Source organism: Mandrillus leucophaeus, unplaced genomic scaffold, assembly GCF_000951045.1.
Source record: "Mandrillus leucophaeus isolate KB7577 unplaced genomic scaffold, Mleu.le_1.0 Scaffold5, whole genome shotgun sequence".
Classification (NCBI taxonomy): domain Eukaryota; kingdom Metazoa; phylum Chordata; class Mammalia; order Primates; family Cercopithecidae; genus Mandrillus; species Mandrillus leucophaeus.
This window is the reverse complement of record NW_012105364.1, coordinates 2,054,792-2,062,611: the sequence shown is the minus strand read 5'-3', so window position 1 is coordinate 2,062,611 and position 7,820 is coordinate 2,054,792. Positions and strand designations below refer to the sequence as shown.

Below are 7,820 nucleotides of genomic sequence, written 5' to 3'. Positions count from 1 at the left end.
ACATATACACTCACACATACACTCACATATACACACAGTCACACATATACTCATATATACACTCACAAACACTGTCATACACTCACACTATCATACACACATATACACTCACATATACACTAACATACACACACATGCAGTCATGCACATATACATTCACAAACACATGCTGTCATACACTCACACCCACATGCTATCAAATACACATACATGCACACATACACTCACATACACACACAGTCACACATATACTCACATATATACTCACAAACACTGTCATACACTCACACTATCATATACACATATACACTCACACATACACTCACATATACACACAGTCACACATATACTCATATATACACTCACAAACACTGTCGTGCACACACTCACACTATCATATACACATATACACTCACACGCACACTCATATACACACAGTCACACATATACTCACATATACACTCACAAACACACACTGTCATACACTCACACTATCATATACACATATATATACACTCACACATACACTCACAAACACACAGTCACACTTATACTCACACATACACTCAGACACAGTCACACATATACTCATATACACTCACACACACGCAATTACACACACACATATACACTCACAAACGCTATCATGTACACACATATACACTCACACACAGTCACAAACATACACATACACTCAAAATATACACTCATAAACACACTATCATATACACACATACACACACACTCACACACACATCTACATTCTCCCATATACGCTCACGAACACACTGTCATACACTCACACACACATTCACACAATCACATACTCACATAAACACTCATGAACACACAGTCATACACCCACAAACACACATACACTTACACACACAGTCACATATATACTCACATATACACTCATGCACACACACAAACTCACAAACTCAGTGTCATATACACACATATGCACTTACATATACACTTACATACACACACCATGTCACACACACACATGCATCCACTTACACACTCACACTTCATATATGTCCTTCTAAGCTCAGATACGCTTTCCATTTCTGACAGTATCAATAATTCCTGATTAGTGAGACCAGTGACTTACAGAACTTTCCTCTTTTCCAACTCTTACCAATTTTTCAGTGACATGAAATATAGAATTTGGCCATTTCCCACGGGGCTTCAGCCAAGGGACGTCACTAAGAGCTGTATCTCAGCTTTCCTCTGCCTTCACACTCTCAACAGTAATGCTGCTCAGTATCCCCAGTGATCCCTAATGAGGGGGCTCCTCCACCCAATGCTTTTTACCTTTTCGGGGTAATTAAAGCAGAAGCATTCAAGGTTTCAGTCCCCATGTTCCCTCCTCAATCCAGCTACAGAGGGGAAATACTGGTCTGATTGGGCTGTGTTCCATAACGCTGACTGGGCCACGCTACTCGTGGGCAAGATCTCCATGCATTAAGATCTCCATGCAGTCTGCATCTCATGATTAGACTGGGGTTCTGGAATGCATTGAAACTCATCTCATGATTAGACTGGGGTTCTGGAATGCATAACCCCAGTCTAATCCTGAGAAGCCACAAGACAGACCCAAATTGAGAGGGATTCTACAAAATACATGACCAGCACTCTTCTAAGGTGTCAAGGTCATGAAAAACAAGACTGGAAAGCCATCACAGACTGGAGGAGACTAAGAAGACCTGACAACTAAATGCCACGTGAGACCCTGGAGGGGACCGGAAACAGTAGTAGAAGAGCTGGTGACAATCTGAATGAAGTCTGTAATTTGGGTAACAGTATTGTACCAATGTTAATTCCCCTCCTCTGCCAATGCAATGAGGGGTATGTGAAAGGTTAACATTAGGGGAAGCTGGTGAAGAATATACAGGAACTCTCTACTATCTTGACAACTTTTCTGTAAGTGTAAGGTTCTTTCCAACTAAAACATTTAACTTAAATAAAAAAATTAAAAAATAAAAAAAAAAAGCCAGGCCCAGCCTATATTACAACATTCACTGAGAACATGCTGCTAGCACAGACCTGGCGGTGAGTTGCTCAGGGAAGGTATGCACTGTAGTCATGCACTTGCTGGTACTGTTTATTAGGTGCAGACATGCCAAATAAGAACCGAGTTACAAGCATCCAAATCAATGACATTTTAATAAATAGCTTACATATATATGCACACACAAACAGATGGCAATAAGAGATTTATTCTAAGATCTGTGCAAAAACGAGTTTGCCTAGCAAAACAAATTAACATGTTGGGTTTTAAACTATTGATATTTGGCATATAACCCATTGGAGTTTTGTTTTTTCTATTACAGCCACAAAAATAGTTTTTGGATAAAATTTGAATCACTTCTGCAGAGAGAAAAGACCTGGATCCCACAGAACAGTTAGAGAACCACTAGTGCATAAACAAGCATCACACACAAACTGTCATTTTATAGATGGGAGTCCAGACAGGCTTGACCGAGGTCACACAGCAAGTTAGGATGAGAACCTAGGTCCCTTGGCTTCTGTTTCTGAACTCTGCACCAGACGGGTCAAGGACAGCCCCAGCAATGGAGCCTGAATCCCCGGACAGCCTGGTACATCACTGCAAAACAGGAAAGGCCAGGTTGGCTGGGGCAGCCAAGGGCACATGGTCCCATGGCTCATGCAGATAGGGCTGGTCAGGAAGAACACAATGGCAATTCTGAAGAGCAAGTGTCAGGCAGCAGCTCTCTAAAGAGGTCGCCACAGTCCACAGGAGGGATTGGATGGGGGACAGGGTGTGAGGCAGCTGGTGAGTGAAAGACCACCTCCAAAAGCATGGAAGAAAACTCCAGGCCTCTGCAAGATAAGGGAGCAGAGGTGACAACACCTTGGTCCAGCTGCTCTATTGAGCTGCTTTGTTGAAGGACTGAGTTAAACAGCAGATTGTGTCAAGGCTGCCACTCCCTGCCATTCACACTACCCCAGAGAATCCTTCCCTGAGCATCTAGATAACTGTGATTCATAGGTAAGATTATCTGGCTCGTTTGTTAGCTGTTTAGTGTCTGCTCTCCCCCATTCGAACATCAGCAACTTGTCTGTTTTCTTCAAGGCTGAATCCCAGCCCATAGAATAGTGCTTGGCACATAGTAGGCACTCAATAAATAGCGATTGTATAGATGAGTAAATGGACTCTTCCCGCACCCGACGTGTCTCTGACCTTGTATTTTTCTACATCAGAGATATTCCTAGATGCATCTCAGAGTCTGTTTGTCAAGAAGCAGAGGCTTTGATGGAAAAGTGCTTTGCTGAGAACATTTCAGGCAGCATTTCTCTTCTGCTTCATTTTCTCTTCCTAATGTGTGACAGGATGGCACCACCGGCTGCAAGCCATCCTGAGACCACGCTGCTTCCCTCCTGGGACTGTCACATCCACCGCATCTGGTTTACAAGCCAAACACTGATATCCTGTCCTTGGGTAAACCCTAACATTCCTGTCAGATGGTTTCGCTGTCTTAGGAATTCAGCACTTAGAAGGATATTGAAAGTATAGCCCAAGGCTAAAAGAGACTCGGAATTTCCTACATTGAATTGGGGACTTCGGCATCACAGACAGATGTTTTTGGCATAGTCTACTTGGTGCAGCCCTCATAAACAAGCATCACACACAAACTGTCAGAGTTCTAAGTCCCTGCTATTTACGACCTTGGGCATGGGAACTGCCATCTTTCCTCCAGATGAAGAATGAAAGAAAGACACTCAAGAATAATGAAATAAGGGACTCGCCTTACCAGATTTCAAGATTTATTAGGTAGACCCATATTCTTGATACAGAAGTGACTTTTGGGTCACTGGGGATAGGATTAATTTAAACAAATGGTGTCAAGACAATTGTCTATCCACACAAAGATACTCCACTGGATATCCCAATGGGATACCCAGGGAAATGTGTGAATCACTACTCTTATATCACATAAAAATCAATTCCAGGTGCCTTGAAGACTTAAATACAAAAAGCCAAAATTTTTAAAACATTTAGAAGATAAGATAAAGGAGTATTTTTACGAACTCAAAATCAGAAAGGGATTCTTAAAACACAAAAAGAGAAGATTGATACATGTTGACTACTCTAAAATCAAGAACTTCTGTTCAAAAAGGAAGAAGAATTTTGAGGTATCAAAAGATACCATTAAATAAGTAAATAGCAACTGGAGAAAACATTGAAAAGATATTTAATCACCCAAGGATTAGTAACTAGAACACAGAAATAATTCTTAAAAGTCAAAGAAGGCCGGGCGCGGTGGCTCAAGCCTGTAATCCCAGCACTTTGGGAGGCCGAGACGGGCGGATCACGAGGTCAGGAGATCAAGACCATCCTGGCTAACACGGTGAAACCCCGTCTCTACTAAAAAATACAAAAAACTAGCCGGGCGAGGTGGCGGGCGCCTGTAGTCCCAGCTACTCGGGAGGCTGAGGCAGGAGAATGTCGTAAACCCAGGAGGTGGAGCTTACAATGAGCTGAGATCCAGCCACTGCCCTCCAGCCTGGGCGACAGAGTGAGACTCCATCTCAAAAAAAAAAAAAGAAAGTCAAAGAAAAGACAAAACCCAAAAGAAAAAGAGCAAAAGGCATGAGAAATGATGCCACTAAAGAGAGGAAATAGGAAAAACAAAACTAAAGAGAGGAAATAGGAAGAGAAGGTCAATTTCATTAATAGTCATGAGAATATAAATTAGGAGCACAATATCATACTCACTATATTGGCAAAAATTAAGAAACTCGAGAGTAACAAGTGGTGGTGAGGATGTGGAGACATGGGGATTCTTATGTCAGAAGTATAAGTATAATTATTTTGTCAGGAGTATATTCAGGCATTTTGGAAAATAATATGGAAACACCTTGAAAGTTAAAATTGCATCTACCATAAGGTGAGTGATTCCACTCCAGGTACACATCCTAGAGAAATTCTTACACATGTGTGCCCAGAGTCATATGCAAGATATCCACAACCATAATGTTCCCATCAAAAGCCTGAAATAACCGACATGCCCATCAGTGAGAGAGTGCATAGTAAGTCTGGTATCTTCACACAATGGAAAAGTAGGTGACGGTGAAAAGTGAATGTAAATATAGACACAAGGATAATCTTAGAACCATAATGTTGAATAAAAAGCAAGTTTCAAAGGACTATCATCAATATGTCTTTTTTAAACTCAAAATCAAGCAGAATGAAACAACATATTGCTTAATAATTCACACAGATGAGGAGGTGAAATGGTATTTTAAAAGTTCACGGAATGATACACATAAAATTCAAGATAGTGGTTGTTTTTATGGAAGAGCAGGGCCATGGAATCTGTTGGGGGAGGACAATGCAGACAGCATCTATCTTATTGGTAAAACTCTGATTTTTAATTTGGGTGGTGGCTTCAGCAGTGTGTGTTTCATTAGTATGCTTTATTTGTTACATTGTTATATAGACTCTACATATACTTATTAATAAATTTATTAAATATTATATACTAAAATTTAAAATACTAAGAAAGAATGTGAGGGAAAGCCATCTCTGGTCCCAAATCTCATTATCTTCCCTGAAATACATTTGTCCTTTGGGGGCATGTTGAGATTGATTAAGGCCAGATCAATTCAAATTATAAAATCATTATTATTCATTCATTTACCAAAAATTATAGAGCATCTACCATGTGCCTGCCCTGAGGACTGGTCACTGAGCAGGACAAACTTGGCTCTTGCTCTCACTTTGACAGAGCTAAGACTGTAGGAGCTAACCTGAGTCCTGGAGAATTGTCTCCTTCCTTCACTTCCTCTTGGACAAGTAATCTCCATTTCCTTCCCCATAGTGCTGCTGTCTTCTGAGAAGAGGCAGTGGACAAAGGACAAGGACCTGTCTTGGGAGGAGCTTTCAATACAATCTCTTCTGGGGTCTAGAATCTGCCTCCCAAATAAATCTTACTTCATAATTAGACTTTCTTTGGCCACTAGACTGTCCCCCTTATATGGTTTGGCTATGTCCCAACCCAAATCTCATTCTGAATTGTAGCTCCCACAGTTCCCACGTATCATGGGAGGGACCCAGTGGGAGGTAACTGAATCTTGGGGGCAGGTCTTTCCCATGCTGTTTTTGTGATAGTGAATAAGTTTCACGAGATCTGATGGTTTTATATAGGGGAGTTCCCCTGCGCATGTTCTCTCTTGCTTGCCGCCATGTAAGATATGACTCTGCTTCTCCTTCATCTTCTGCCATGATTGTGAGGCCTCCCCAGCCATGTGGAACAGTGAGTTCATTAAACCTCTTCCCTTTATAAATTACCCATTCTCAGCTATGTCTTTATTAGCAGCGTGAGAACAGACTAATACGCCCCCCCAAGTAATTAAAGCCTGTAGGCCTTTCTATACACCTGGCTGATGCCATCTGCTTAGACTGCAACAGTCTGAATTTGGATCCTGGCACCATGATTGAAATGTGAATGTAAATGGCTTGGAGCTCCGTTTTTCACGAGCGTTGGTGTGAAGCTTGTGTCCCGCCCTATCCTTCTCAACACCTTGGTGTGTTTAAGCGACTTGCTGACTCCTGAACACATGGTCTCCCTTGGTGTGCCAGGGCCCTCGATCCCTGCTTGCTTGCCACATGCTATCAGAGTCTGACGACACCTGGCCAGTCCCATATAAAGGGGAAGTGGTGACTGATGGCCTTGCTCTGCCCAAGCTGCTGCTGTGAAACCTGCCTGGAAGACACTGACAGAAGCTCTAGCCCTCCCTTGTGCTGAGAAGAAAGGCTCCAGCCCTCTAAGGGTGGTGACTATAGGAACAACAGCTCACCCCTTCTGTCAGCTGAGCCATCCCCAGCTTGGAGAGGTGAGATGCCACCTCCGCTAACTTCGTTTTTTGGCTAGGAATATCCATTTTCTTCCTCATTGAGTCTGAGGAGGTAGCACTAGAAAAGCCTACTTGTGCTTTTATCATTCGGATCTCTGGGTAAATTCTTACTTACCCAGAGACAAAAAGAACCTGCTCTAAGCTGCAACTTAGATGCAAAAATTAGATATTAAGCAGGCATAGAGAAGGCTGAAATATGGGTCTGTCCGAGAAGATGGTGAAAGGGGATTGCAAGTAGAGACTGACAGCCCCAAAAACTCGGAGAGACCCCCAGACAAGTCAATCAGAAGTGCCCAGGGTAACTTTCCCATAGAATTTTCTGCCACAATGGAAATGCTCCATGATTTTATGTCCAATATGGTAGCCATGTGTGTCTCTGGAGCACCTGAAATGTAGTGTGACCAGGACACCGAGTTTCTAATTTTGCTTGATTTGAATTAATTTGAATCTGAAGAGCCACATATGTATTACTGTATTAGACAGAAAGCTCTAGAAAACCCTAAACTAAACTGAAAAGAAAAAAAATGAGGGTTGTCAGTGAGGGATAACCACCACGAGAGGCTTTCAGCAGGTTCTGAGCCAAGTTTAGAAACTTTGCATGGGCCAGGCTTCAGCAGGCCAGGGGAAGTGGAGTTTCTACCTGAAGCTGAGGGGAAATCCAGCCCCATCTCCACAAAAATAGTATTTTCTAGATACTGAGAGAAGAGGTTAAAGATAGATGTAAAGAAGCCATCACTGTGTTGTTTATTATAACCCAAACACTGGAAGTAATAGGATCAATCCAATAAAGACTGCTGAGCATATATGATAGAACATTACATGAACATTAAAAATCCTCCTGTCAGCTGAGCCATCCCCAACCTGGAAAGGTGAAATTATTTGATCACATAAGTGAAAGAGTAGAACATAATATATATGTATATATATAATGA

The 7,820-nt window shown here is 41.9% G+C and overlaps 1 protein-coding gene across 2 annotated transcripts in view; it reads right to left on the bottom strand.

Moving 5' to 3' along the window:
• Positions 1–1,499, bottom strand: part of PLXNA4 (plexin A4) — a 539,940-nt gene extending 538,441 nt beyond the window's left edge. The window contains exon 1 of one of the 2 annotated variants that reach the window (XM_011995837.1): positions 1,321–1,499. The gene's annotated coding sequence lies outside the window, so the exon portion shown is untranslated. The remainder of the gene's footprint in view (positions 1–1,320) is intronic. The other variant, XM_011995835.1, reaches the window with a different exon arrangement.
• Between the last annotated feature and the right edge of the window lie 6,321 nt (positions 1,500–7,820).